At 53.1% G+C, this 12058-nt stretch overlaps 2 protein-coding genes across 2 annotated transcripts in view; one reads left to right on the forward strand and one right to left on the reverse strand.

Moving 5' to 3' along the window:
- LOC133276778 (coatomer subunit gamma-2-like) overlaps positions 1 to 12058 on the forward strand; it is a 194373-nt gene that overhangs the window by 18816 nt on the left and 163499 nt on the right. The gene's annotated exons all lie outside the window — the stretch shown is intronic.
- The window catches only part of LOC133276733 (uncharacterized), a 106883-nt gene that overhangs the window by 10104 nt on the left and 84721 nt on the right, over positions 1 to 12058 (reverse strand). The window lies entirely within an intron of this gene.

Genomic DNA, 12058 nt, shown 5'->3' on the forward strand with positions numbered 1-12058 from the left:
GAGGATGCTCTTGGGTGTGACCTTCATATCCATGTTGCTTTCTTTGTGGCTGTGCGGGGCAGGTGCCCGGCCCTGTGCTCGTCCTGCTGCAGCCTGCCTGCCGATGGCGGGAGAGGCTGGTGCCTCTATCACCTCGACACCAGCTCTGAAAGGAAGCTTCTTGACACACCTGGATGGGAAATTCAGATCTGCGTCATTTTCTGCTGAGCTGTTCATGGCAGGTGCCTGGCGCTGGGCTTGTGCTGCAGCAGCCTGCCTGCTAAAGCCACGAGATGCTGGTGCTGGTGCCATGGGAACGAGAGGTGCCTGGTACTCCTCTTCCTCAGGAGCTCTGGCCAAGCGGCTCCTCCTGGCGTGTTGCAAAGCCTCGATGTTGCTGCGCAGGGCGGGCAGAGGCTTTGCAAGAACCTTCTTGTGCAGCCCCAGCAACTTGTCATTGAGGCTGCCCTCTCGCCCCGTCTTCCTGCTCTGGGAAGCAGCAGTGCTCGCACGGGTGTTAGGATCAGGAGCAGGCTGAGTGGCGGTGGCTTTGCTGCCGTTAGGTGCCCTGACAGTGTATCTTCTTGTCATTGCAGCCCTGCTGTATGCTGGGTCCTGGCATGCCACTGCCTGCTGGTAGGGTCCCCGGCTCTCAGCGCTGTTGTTGCGCAGGACCGCGCTCACATTTCTTGTGCCCTGCGCTGTGGCACAGGCTGTGGGCCTGTGTGGGGCAGGCTGCCAGCTCCGTGGCCTCGCAACAGTGCTGCCATGTGCGGGGATGTGGTGCTGCTGGGCAGCGGTTGTGCAAAGCTGCTTTTGGCTGTTGCTTGTCCTGCCGATGGCCATGTCAGTGAATCTGGCTGCAGGGGCAGAGGGTGCCCATGTCGGGCGAGGCAGCCTGCTGGCTTCTCTCACTGGCCGAGGTGGCGGCCGAGGTGTCCTTTCCACCACCACTGGCCGAGGAAGTGTCTGCTCCTCTGTCCTCATGCTGCGGGGCAGCACCGCTCTGCACCTCACGCTGCCCACCTGCAAGAGAAGTCGAGGAGAGAGGCTCTGTGATAGTGTCTCTTGCGCCCGTATCCCAGCTGTTGGGAGCTCATGCAGTTGGGCTCCCCTGCCAGCCCCACGGCAAGGCTCAGGCCCACAGGTGGCTGCTGCCTGCTCCCAGAGCTGGCTGGGGAAAGGGCTGGCCACCCGCCGGCCATGGCCCCAGCCCACAGCAGCCCCGGCATGCCCGTGGTTGGGAAGGTGTTTGGCCCTGTCTCCCTCGGGGTCCCTACCTGTTCCTGCTGGGTCTCGATGGGCTGATACCTTCGTTGGTAGGGCGGCTGTGGTACCGTGATCCCACGCCGCCCTTCCTCAGGCTGTGGCCTGTGGCCCACCTGCGGGCAGGAGGAGGAGGAAGAGGTGTGTGATGGAGGCGGCTGCCTTGGCACAGCAGCCCCCGCAGTGCCGGCAAGCCCGGCCCCGGCCCCGAGGCAGCTCCATGTGGCCCCGTCCCACCACCGGCCTCTCACTCCTGCCCCAGCCCTCACCTGGCGCCTCCTTTGCACTCCTGGCCTGCCCTCGGCAGGCTGGGAGCGGGCGTTCGATCCCTTGTCCACTGGCATCTTCTGTGTCCTCGGATGCAGACTTGCTGTGGATTCACAGGGCAACTGCCACCTCTAGGGTGCGCCAGGGCCTTAAATACCCCACATAAGAGTCGTAACAATGCCCCCGTGGTTTCCACGGAGACGCCGATGCCCTCACCAGTTCCAAAGGGTCCCAGCTCCTCATGGGCAACTCCACAGCAACCACTGAAGCTTTGTGACAGCGGCAGCATCGTGCCCATGGCCACTGGGCAGTCAGGGATGCACTTTTCTCCTCCCTGTTTTTTTCCTTGACAAGAAGAAAAGGGAACGGAGAAAAGAAAGACCGGTAAAAGAAGGAAAAAAACAACAAAAATAATGAAATCATTCTTGTGAGACCTCACCTGGAGTACTGTGTGCAGTTCTGGTTTACTCAACATAAAAAGAACATGAAACCAACACCCCCAAGTCCTTCTCCGCAGGGCTGCTCTGAATCTCTTCTCTGCCCAACCTGTAGCTGTGCCTGGGATTGGTCTGACCCAGCTGTAGGACCTTGCACTTGGCATGCTTAAACTTCATGAGGTTGGCATCAGCCCACCTCACAAGCATGTCGAGGTCCCTCTGCATGGCATTCCTTCCCTCCAGCCTCCATTTTTAACACCTACCCACACACCAAGGATCTTTGCTTTGAGGCTTTTTCTCATGTTAGAAACCATCCCTCCCTCACCTCGTGTTTCCTGAGGAGTACCTGTCAAATTTACCACTACTAGCTACTTGGTTTCAACAAATGCCATCCATAGCTGTACAGCAATGGAACAGTTTGTTAAGTAGCCTGTGCTCCCTTTTCTGGCATCCTTGGTTTTGTCTTACCTAAAAGGGATCTACTTGCTGCCTGAATTAAGACTGAACAGCAGAGGTCCAACCTACTTTGATGTTAAATACAACCTGACACACACGAAACCTGATCTACATAAACATCTGAAGAAAATCTTTCTTATCATGCTTCTAATTTAGCCCCAGACAAAAAGACACCCTTCTACCTCATCACTTCTTGGCCTATGTTTTCACTTCGTCTCAGCCATTCCCACTTTAGCTGGGCAAACACAAGTGTCTCTTTCATTGCACAGGGCTGTGATGGCCACAGATCAAGCAGCAGCTCTCACTTGGCACTCATGGAAAAAGTATTAAATGCTTCAGTGATATGTATCTCACTCCAGTTAGCAGCAAGTCAGAGGGAAGAACATAATACTAAAGCATAAACACCCCATTCTGGATCTCCTTAAAAAGCTACCTCCCAAATCTGTCAGGAAGAGGTACAAAACTTCTTTCACACTGAAAGCTATCAGAAATTAGAATCACAGCATCACAGAATGGCTTGGCTTTGAAAGGACCTTAAGCTCATCCAGTTCCAACCCCTTGCCAAAGGCAGGGACACCTCACACTAGACATGTCTCTCAAGGCTCTGTGCAACCTGGCCTTGAACACTGCCAAGGATGGAACATTCACCACTTCTCTGGCCTCATCACCCTCACAGTAAAGAACTTCTTCCTTATATTAGCCTTGGGAATATTCATTCTGGCTGGGAAGAAATGATAACACTTACCTGGTTCAGCAAGTAAAGGATTTTGGTAAGGATGTGCAGACATCTTCGTGGATTTATAGGGGTCTCGTTAAAGATACGAGCCTACAGACACAGCATAAAGAGAGTATTACAGTGTAACTCAACAATCATCATTTCTCTTTCATCATAAAAAGTAAAGCCGTTTGTTTTCAACCAAGTAGCTTTTCATTCTAAAAATGTGTCCCAGAGAACATATTCTTGGTGAGAACATCCTAAGAAAGCTAGATTAAACTTTGGATTTAGCCCAGTGTAAATTCCTTCTCTGATCTCTTTTGCAGAGTGTAAGAACTCAGAAGAGTTTTTATTCATTAATTTTTGTTCACTATAAACTGGCACCTCAGGTGTTTAGAGATTTGACTGAGGAATGTTGAACATGGAACTGTGTTGGAACTACAGAGTGCTTGGGACCTTTCTCATATCCATGTGTTGGAAGGGCGGGAGGGGTGGTTGATGTAAATGTGTTATTTGCTTTCCAAGAGTTAAAGTGTCAGTGCTCTTTGGATATTTGCTTTACAATAGCAAATAGATCAGAGGAAGTTGGGTTTAAAGCTTTTAAGTGATAACTGTGAGGCTTCTGCATTCAGATGTTTCACTTCTATCATGATTAACGTGGATTTTTGGTTTTAGTCTTATCTTACAAGATAGAGATATGTTTATTCTCCTGATTTGTTTGATAACTGACAGTAAGGCTATTCCCCAGTTATCAAACACAATTTAACTTGTGTGCTTTGTACACCACTGCTTTATCTTTGTATAGAAGTGGGGAAGAGGGTGTTCTATTTAAAAGCTTGCTCAAAATTTAAAGTTGAATATTTGAACTTTTATTTAACTTCAAAACTTGTAGGAAGTGTTTATTTATGCTTGCCATTGGAACAGGCTGCCCAGGGAGGTTGTGGAGTCTCCATCTTTGGAGACATTCAAAACCCGCCTGGACACATTCCTGTGTAACATTATGTAGGTGTTCCCGCTCCGGAAGCGGGACTGGACGAGATGATCTTTTGAGGTCTCTTCCAATCTCTAGCATACTGTGTGTAAACTAGAACTAATTGCAACAGATAGGTAGCCGCTTAGATTGAAGTCAGTTGTTTTACGTTAATTAAATATAGAGGTCCGTGAATTACACAAACATGCTCTAACCAACATACAGGCAGAGACGAGCAGTGGGGGGGGAAACGAGTTATTATTTATTGGCCCAAGAAAGCAGCCACAACAAGTGCAGGCTGCAGCATGACATCCTCAGCACAGCTGCCTTGGGCCTGGCGCTGGCAGCAGGGCGCTACTCCTCCACACGTGGGGTGAGGCATGAGCAAGTGAAAGCCTTGCGCAGAGCCCTCAGCACTCTCCTGAAGCGGGAGAGTCGTCGCCGTGGGGCCGCTCCTTGGTCTGGAAGAGTGGCAATGCCTGTGGAGGAAGAAGAGCTGTAGGCAAGGGACTTCCTTTGGCAACCCGTTCCAGTGCCTCACCACCCTTACAGTAAAGAACTTCTCCTTAACAGCATCCTCATTGGCCTCCTTCAGATACTGGAAGGTCTGCTAGGAGGTCTCCACGCAGCCTTCGGCCCATGGAGGGGAGGCTGGGACACACCCGAACTCACGCAAACACTGCTGCCGGTCTGGCCTGGGTGCCACCCAACTCGGGCAAGTACCTGGCTGGTTCTCGCTGTCCTGAACTACAGCAGGCGACGTTGACGGTGACTCCACATCCAAGCTTTGTGCCACGTCTGGCTCTTTCACCTGCTGCTGCCTTGTTCCCTGGATGACAGTCACAGCCTTGCCCAGGTGTTTCCTCACAAAGCGTCTGAGCCTACCCTGCAGGGTAGCAAGAGCACAGGCAGGGGATGGGGGCAATGTCAGTGGGATGACACAGGCAGCACCAGAAATAGCCCTGTCACAAAACCTGGGAGCTGCCGTCCAAGGCCTTGGGATCCCCGGTGCTAACCACACGCGCCTCACTCACCTGGCGCCGAGAGTCCCGACACAAGGGAGAAGCTGCTGCATCTCCACTATCATCTGCTCCTGGAGGAATGTGGGATGTTCCAGGCTCTGTTGCAGGGATCTCAGTCAAGAAAGCAGCCACTTCATCCTCAGGCACTGTTGGGGAGGCAGCGGCTGCACTGGCCTCTCCCTGAGGCTCCGAAGCCACAGCAGACTCAACGTGCTCAGGTGCTGCAGGCGTCAGTGCTGCCATTGACACACCCAGGATTTGGGTCATGTCCTGATACTCCACCAGCTGCTGGCTGGCTCCCTGGACAACGGCCAGGCTCATGATCAGGACCTCTTCAGTGACGGTCCTTGCCATTTCTTCTACAACCACCTCACAGGCATCAGGGCTGAGCAGGGCAGGTACCTGCCTCTGTGCCTGTGGTGCTGCCTCCTGCTCGACGCAGGCAGGAGAAACTGGTGCCGGTTCCACCTCCTCCTGTGCCACTGGAGTGAGACGTGCGCGGTGCTCCTCTTCCTCCGCAGATGCAGCTAATGTAGAAGCTGTCGACTCAGTGGCTGTGGGTCCGGCTGGGATAGGAGACGTGTTCTGCAGGTCTCCACCTGCCTCCCCTGTCACTTCAATGTCCATGCTGCTGGGGAAGTCAGACCCCTCCTGGATATCGGCCTGGGGGTCCTGGAAGAGCTCTGGGACCGAGGGGTTGACCCAGAGGTTGCGTATGATGATCTCTTCCACTTGGGACAGCACTTTATCAATGTCCTCTACCCACTCTTTCTCCTCTTTGTCCACTGCCGCATCCAGCATTTGGGTCATGCCCTGAGGTTCCAGCAGCTGCTGGCTGGTTTCCTGATCCACTGCCACAGCCTGGACCAGAGGCTCCCTTGTGCTGAGCAGGGCTGCTCCCTGTGGAACCAACTCACAGGCATCTGGGCTGAGCAGGACAGATGCCTGACTCTCTGCCTCTGGTGCTGCCTCCGGTGCTGCCTCCTCATCACCATTGTGAGAAGAATCTGTTTCCTCTGCCTCCTCCTCGATCATATTCCAGAACTGGGAGCTTGCACCGACACTGGGTGTGACACGCACTTTTGCATCTCTTACTATGATGCTGTCGGAGGCAGGTGCATTGCACTGTGCTTCTGCTGCCAGAGCTTGACTGTCAAAGCCACAAGAGGCTGCGGTCTCTGCCTCCTCCTCAACAGCATCTCTGAAATGGACCTTCCTGAGGATGCTCTTGGGTGTGACCTTCATATCCATGTTGCTTTCTTTGTGGCTGTGCGGGGCAGGTGCCCGGCCCTGTGCTCGTCCTGCTGCAGCCTGCCTGCCGATGGCGGGAGAGGCTGGTGCCTCTATCACCTCGACACCAGCTCTGAAAGGAAGCTTCTTGACACACCTGGATGGGAAATTCAGATCTGCGTCATTTTCTGCTGAGCTGTTCATGGCAGGTGCCTGGCGCTGGGCTTGTGCTGCAGCAGCCTGCCTGCTAAAGCCACGAGATGCTGGTGCTGGTGCCATGGGAACGAGAGGTGCCTGGTACTCCTCTTCCTCAGGAGCTCTGGCCAAGCGGCTCCTCCTGGCGTGTTGCAAAGCCTCGATGTTGCTGCGCAGGGCGGGCAGAGGCTTTGCAAGAACCTTCTTGTGCAGCCCCAGCAACTTGTCATTGAGGCTGCCCTCTCGCCCCGTCTTCCTGCTCTGGGAAGCAGCAGTGCTCGCACGGGTGTTAGGATCAGGAGCAGGCTGAGTGGCGGTGGCTTTGCTGCCGTTAGGTGCCCTGACAGTGTATCTTCTTGTCATTGCAGCCCTGCTGTATGCTGGGTCCTGGCATGCCACTGCCTGCTGGTAGGGTCCCCGGCTCTCAGCGCTGTTGTTGCGCAGGACCGCGCTCACATTTCTTGTGCCCTGCGCTGTGGCACAGGCTGTGGGCCTGTGTGGGGCAGGCTGCCAGCTCCGTGGCCTCGCAACAGTGCTGCCATGTGCGGGGATGTGGTGCTGCTGGGCAGCGGTTGTGCAAAGCTGCTTTTGGCTGTTGCTTGTCCTGCCGATGGCCATGTCAGTGAATCTGGCTGCAGGGGCAGAGGGTGCCCATGTCGGGCGAGGCAGCCTGCTGGCTTCTCTCACTGGCCGAGGTGGCGGCCGAGGTGTCCTTTCCACCACCACTGGCCGAGGAAGTGTCTGCTCCTCTGTCCTCATGCTGCGGGGCAGCACCGCTCTGCACCTCACGCTGCCCACCTGCAAGAGAAGTCGAGGAGAGAGGCTCTGTGATAGTGTCTCTTGCGCCCGTATCCCAGCTGTTGGGAGCTCATGCAGTTGGGCTCCCCTGCCAGCCCCACGGCAAGGCTCAGGCCCACAGGTGGCTGCTGCCTGCTCCCAGAGCTGGCTGGGGAAAGGGCTGGCCACCCGCCGGCCATGGCCCCAGCCCACAGCAGCCCCGGCATGCCCGTGGTTGGGAAGGTGTTTGGCCCTGTCTCCCTCGGGGTCCCTACCTGTTCCTGCTGGGTCTCGATGGGCTGATACCTTCGTTGGTAGGGCAGCTGTGGTACCGTGATCCCACGCCGCCCTTCCTCAGGCTGTGGCCTGTGGCCCACCTGCGGGCAGGAGGAGGAGGAAGAGGTGTGTGATGGAGGCGGCTGCCTTGGCACAGCAGCCCCCGCAGTGCCGGCAAGCCCGGCCCCGGCCCCGAGGCAGCTCCATGTGGCCCCGTCCCACCACCGGCCTCTCACTCCTGCCCCAGCCCTCACCTGGCGCCTCCTTTGCACTCCTGGCCTGCCCTCGGCAGGCTGGGAGCGGGCGTTCGATCCCTTGTCCACTGGCATCTTCTGTGTCCTCGGATGCAGACTTGCTGTGGATTCACAGGGCAACTGCCACCTCTAGGGTGCGCCAGGGCCTTAAATACCCCACATAAGAGTCGTAACAATGCCCCCGTGGTTTCCACGGAGACGCCGATGCCCTCACCAGTTCCAAAGGGTCCCAGCTCCTCATGGGCAACTCCACAGCAACCACTGAAGCTTTGTGACAGCGGCAGCATCGTGCCCATGGCCACTGGGCAGTCAGGGATGCACTTTTCTCCTCCCTGTTTTTTTCCTTGACAAGAAGAAAAGGGAACGGAGAAAAGAAAGACCGGTAAAAGAAGGAAAAAAACAACAAAAATAATGAAATCATTCTTGTGAGACCTCACCTGGAGTACTGTGTGCAGTTCTGGTTTACTCAACATAAAAAGAACATGAAACCAACACCCCCAAGTCCTTCTCCGCAGGGCTGCTCTGAATCTCTTCTCTGCCCAACCTGTAGCTGTGCCTGGGATTGGTCTGACCCAGCTGTAGGACCTTGCACTTGGCATGCTTAAACTTCATGAGGTTGGCATCAGCCCACCTCACAAGCATGTCGAGGTCCCTCTGCATGGCATTCCTTCCCTCCAGCCTCCATTTTTAACACCTACCCACACACCAAGGATCTTTGCTTTGAGGCTTTTTCTCATGTTAGAAACCATCCCTCCCTCACCTCGTGTTTCCTGAGGAGTACCTGTCAAATTTACCACTACTAGCTACTTGGTTTCAACAAATGCCATCCATAGCTGTACAGCAATGGAACAGTTTGTTAAGTAGCCTGTGCTCCCTTTTCTGGCATCCTTGGTTTTGTCTTACCTAAAAGGGATCTACTTGCTGCCTGAATTAAGACTGAACAGCAGAGGTCCAACCTACTTTGATGTTAAATACAACCTGACACACACGAAACCTGATCTACATAAACATCTGAAGAAAATCTTTCTTATCATGCTTCTAATTTAGCCCCAGACAAAAAGACACCCTTCTACCTCATCACTTCTTGGCCTATGTTTTCACTTCGTCTCAGCCATTCCCACTTTAGCTGGGCAAACACAAGTGTCTCTTTCATTGCACAGGGCTGTGATGGCCACAGATCAAGCAGCAGCTCTCACTTGGCACTCATGGAAAAAGTATTAAATGCTTCAGTGATATGTATCTCACTCCAGTTAGCAGCAAGTCAGAGGGAAGAACATAATACTAAAGCATAAACACCCCATTCTGGATCTCCTTAAAAAGCTACCTCCCAAATCTGTCAGGAAGAGGTACAAAACTTCTTTCACACTGAAAGCTATCAGAAATTAGAATCACAGCATCACAGAATGGCTTGGCTTTGAAAGGACCTTAAGCTCATCCAGTTCCAACCCCTTGCCAAAGGCAGGGACACCTCACACTAGACATGTCTCTCAAGGCTCTGTGCAACCTGGCCTTGAACACTGCCAAGGATGGAACATTCACCACTTCTCTGGCCTCATCACCCTCACAGTAAAGAACTTCTTCCTTATATTAGCCTTGGGAATATTCATTCTGGCTGGGAAGAAATGATAACACTTACCTGGTTCAGCAAGTAAAGGATTTTGGTAAGGATGTGCAGACATCTTCGTGGATTTATAGGGGTCTCGTTAAAGATACGAGCCTACAGACACAGCATAAAGAGAGTATTACAGTGTAACTCAACAATCATCATTTCTCTTTCATCATAAAAAGTAAAGCCGTTTGTTTTCAACCAAGTAGCTTTTCATTCTAAAAATGTGTCCCAGAGAACATATTCTTGGTGAGAACATCCTAAGAAAGCTAGATTAAACTTTGGATTTAGCCCAGTGTAAATTCCTTCTCTGATCTCTTTTGCAGAGTGTAAGAACTCAGAAGAGTTTTTATTCATTAATTTTTGTTCACTATAAACTGGCACCTCAGGTGTTTAGAGATTTGACTGAGGAATGTTGAACATGGAACTGTGTTGGAACTACAGAGTGCTTGGGACCTTTCTCATATCCATGTGTTGGAAGGGCGGGAGGGGTGGTTGATGTAAATGTGTTATTTGCTTTCCAAGAGTTAAAGTGTCAGTGCTCTTTGGATATTTGCTTTACAATAGCAAATAGATCAGAGGAAGTTGGGTTTAAAGCTTTTAAGTGATAACTGTGAGGCTTCTGCATTCAGATGTTTCACTTCTATCATGATTAACGTGGATTTTTGGTTTTAGTCTTATCTTACAAGATAGAGATATGTTTATTCTCCTGATTTGTTTGATAACTGACAGTAAGGCTATTCCCCAGTTATCAAACACAATTTAACTTGTGTGCTTTGTACACCACTGCTTTATCTTTGTATAGAAGTGGGGAAGAGGGTGTTCTATTTAAAAGCTTGCTCAAAATTTAAAGTTGAATATTTGAACTTTTATTTAACTTCAAAACTTGTAGGAAGTGTTTATTTATGCTTGCCATTGGAACAGGCTGCCCAGGGAGGTTGTGGAGTCTCCATCTTTGGAGACATTCAAAACCCGCCTGGACACATTCCTGTGTAACATTATGTAGGTGTTCCCGCTCCGGAAGCGGGACTGGACGAGATGATCTTTTGAGGTCTCTTCCAATCTCTAGCATACTGTGTGTAAACTAGAACTAATTGCAACAGATAGGTAGCCGCTTAGATTGAAGTCAGTTGTTTTACGTTAATTAAATATAGAGGTCCGTGAATTACACAAACATGCTCTAACCAACATACAGGCAGAGACGAGCAGTGGGGGGGGGAAACGAGTTATTATTTATTGGCCCAAGAAAGCAGCCACAACAAGTGCAGGCTGCAGCATGACATCCTCAGCACAGCTCCCTTGGGCCTGGCGCTGGCAGCAGGGCGCTACTCCTCCACACGTGGGGTGAGGCATGAGCAAGTGAAAGCCTTGCGCAGAGCCCTCAGCACTCTCCTGAAGCGGGAGAGTCGTCGCCGTGGGGCCGCTCCTTGGTCTGGAAGAGTGGCAATGCCTGTGGAGGAAGAAGAGCTGTAGGCAAGGGACTTCCTTTGGCAACCCGTTCCAGTGCCTCACCACCCTTACAGTAAAGAACTTATCCTTAACAGCATCCTCATTGGCCTCCTTCAGATACTGGAAGGTCTGCTAGGAGGTCTCCACGCAGCCTTCGGCCCATGGAGGGGAGGCTGGGACACACCCGAACTCACGCAAACACTGCTGCCGGTCTGGCCTGGGTGCCACCCAACTCGGGCAAGTACCTGGCTGGTTCTCGCTGTCCTGAACTACAGCAGGCGACGTTGACGGTGACTCCACATCCAAGCTTTGTGCCACGTCTGGCTCTTTCACCTGCTGCTGCCTTGTTCCCTGGATGACAGTCACAGCCTTGCCCAGGTGTTTCCTCACAAAGCGTCTGAGCCTACCCTGCAGGGTAGCAAGAGCACAGGCAGGGGATGGGGGCAATGTCAGTGGGATGACACAGGCAGCACCAGAAATAGCCCTGTCACAAAACCTGGGAGCTGCCGTCCAAGGCCTTGGGATCCCCGGTGCCAACCACACGCGCCTCACTCACCTGGCGCCGAGAGTCCCGACACAAGGGAGAAGCTGCTGCATCTCCACTATCATCTGCTCCTGGAGGAATGTGGGATGTTCCAGGCTCTGTTGCAGGGATCTCAGTCAAGAAAGCAGCCACTTCATCCTCAGGCACTGTTGGGGAGGCAGCGGCTGCACTGGCCTCTCCCTGAGGCTCCGAAGCCACAGCAGACTCAACGTGCTCAGGTGCTGCAGGCGTCAGTGCTGCCATTGACACACCCAGGATTTGGGTCATGTCCTGATACTCCACCAGCTGCTGGCTGGCTCCCTGGACAACGGCCAGGCTCATGATCAGGACCTCTTCAGTGACGGTCCTTGCCATTTCTTCTACAACCACCTCACAGGCATCAGGGCTGAGCAGGGCAGGTACCTGCCTCTGTGCCTGTGGTGCTGCCTCCTGCTCGACGCAGGCAGGAGAAACTGGTGCCGGTTCCACCTCCTCCTGTGCCACTGGAGTGAGACGTGCGCGGTGCTCCTCTTCCTCCGCAGATGCAGCTAATGTAGAAGCTGTCGACTCAGTGGCTGTGGGTCCGGCTGGGATAGGAGACGTGTTCTGCAGGTCTCCACCTGCCTCCCCTGTCAC

The sequence above is a fragment of the Pezoporus flaviventris genome, unplaced genomic scaffold, assembly GCF_033815535.1.
Source record: "Pezoporus flaviventris isolate CSIRO_AGI_PZ_B2104156 unplaced genomic scaffold, CSIRO_AGI_Pfla_v1 ptg000046l, whole genome shotgun sequence".
NCBI classification, from domain to species: Eukaryota; Metazoa; Chordata; class Aves; order Psittaciformes; family Psittacidae; genus Pezoporus; species Pezoporus flaviventris.